At 42.3% G+C, this 1845-nt stretch overlaps 1 non-coding gene across 1 annotated transcript; it reads left to right on the forward strand.

Moving 5' to 3' along the window:
- The first annotated feature begins 1276 nt into the window (after positions 1 to 1276).
- On the forward strand, positions 1277 to 1385 carry LOC138393858 (small nucleolar RNA U13). The gene has a single exon (XR_011235265.1). It is a non-coding gene; the product is annotated as a small nucleolar RNA U13 (small nucleolar RNA).
- The last annotated feature ends 460 nt before the right edge of the window (positions 1386 to 1845 follow it).

Raw genomic sequence — 1845 nt, forward strand, 5'->3', positions numbered from 1 at the left:
ATGATCATTTATGGGACATTGCTATGCAAGCACAATTTTTTTTTTTTTTTTTTGAGACGGAGTCTCCTCTGTTGTCCGGGCTAGAGTGAGTGCCGTGGTGTCAGCCTCGCTCACAGCAACCTCAGACTCCTGGGCTTAAGCGATCCTCCTGCCTCAGCCTCCCGAGGAGCTAGGACTACAGGCATGCGCCACCATGCCTGGCTAATTTTTCTATATATATTTTAGCTGTCCAGATAATTTCTTTCTCTATTTTTTTTAGTAGGGATGGGGTCTCGCTCTTGCTCAGGCTGGTCTCAAACTCCTGAGCTCAAAGGATCCGCCTGACTCGGCCTCCCAGAGTGTTAGGATTACAGGCGTGAGCCACCGTGCCCAGCCTACAGTTTGGTTTTATACATTTCAGGGAGACAGGAATTACATGTAAAGTCATAAATCAGTACATGGAGGGCTACCCTGGTTTCCCCCAAAAAGGTGGGACATCTCAAAGTTGGGGAGGCTTATAGGTGATAGGTGGCTTTAAAGACTCTTTGACTTGTAATTGGTTAAAGACGTGAAGCTTTGTCTTTTAAAGGCTTGGAATGTTAAGATTAAGCGGTCTGTTAATCAGAGACAAACCGCCAGACATATGTTTGTTGTGTAGATTGAGGAGCTGCAGGTGTGTCTTGCACAGCCTGAGGCCTTTACTGGGTGACAAAGGATGTCCCCAAGAAGGGAGGGGGCACGATGAGGCATGTCTGACCTCCCTCCTCCTGGCAGGCAGTTTAGTTTTAAGATACCCCTTGGCCAAGAGGGGGTCCATTCAGTGGGCCGGTGTGCGGAGCCTTAAGATTTTATTTGCACTCACAAGCATCTGGATTAAAAGTAGATACACCACGCTCTCCTGCTCGGAGCATGATGTTTATGAAATTCTCCATGGGTAAGTAGTCCAAAGGAGGACTTAATTATTAACAAAACAGTCTACAAAGCACTTATGTATGTGCCGCCTCTACTTCCTCTCAGTGAAAAATCCGTAATTCATAATTCGATGACTTTCTTTGGAACTTTTAGAGGAGATGAGTCAGAACACGGGAAAGACACTAAAGGGTATACCCGGATGAATCAAAATTTAGCTCAGTCCAAGAAACCAATTTACTAGGGCCAGTTGTGGGGACACCTGGTCACTCTGAATTCATCCTAGTCCTTTCCTAGGTCTAATGAAACTGTGTTTAACATTTCCCAAAATATTCATGTTCAATCATTGAAGTAAAAAACGCTGGGGATTTAGAAAAAGTGCTTTATGATCCTGTTGTAGTTCCTAAGTGTGACGATTGGGTTTTCACCTGCACGGGTGTGCTGCGCCTCCCCAAATCTTGTTACAATGTCAATGTCAGCACGTTATCCGTCTGACATAAACAAAGTGCTATGTGAAAATAACAAAGTAATTATAAAAGTTAGCAAAGACTAACAGTTACATCTTCAGCACAAGAAGTTCACTAGAACTGTATACCCAAAATCTTATCAGCTTAAAATCCCGTAACTAAAGGAACAACTCATGAATAATTAGTAACAATGAAGTCATCTATGTTGCAAAATAGGGAGAGGGTTTATTGGTAGAGGGGAGGCCAGCTCTGCCCAGAGATAGTTGTCTAAATGAAACTTAGGTTAAACTTTAAATACACATTTAGCAATAATAACCTTAAGCTTATTTTAATAGAAGGAAGTACAGCTTCTTTTGAAACAGGAAATATTCTTTGTTAATAAATAAAAATACCAAAAACCTCTAGGAGGCATAAGAGATGGCGTCAGTTAAGAGGCTTAATTCCTGTAATCAACCAGCCCTTAACAACCGACTGGACTAATCTAAATGTT

The sequence above is a fragment of the Eulemur rufifrons genome, chromosome 12 (assembly GCF_041146395.1).
Source record: "Eulemur rufifrons isolate Redbay chromosome 12, OSU_ERuf_1, whole genome shotgun sequence".
Lineage (NCBI taxonomy): Eukaryota > Metazoa > Chordata > Mammalia > Primates > Lemuridae > Eulemur > Eulemur rufifrons.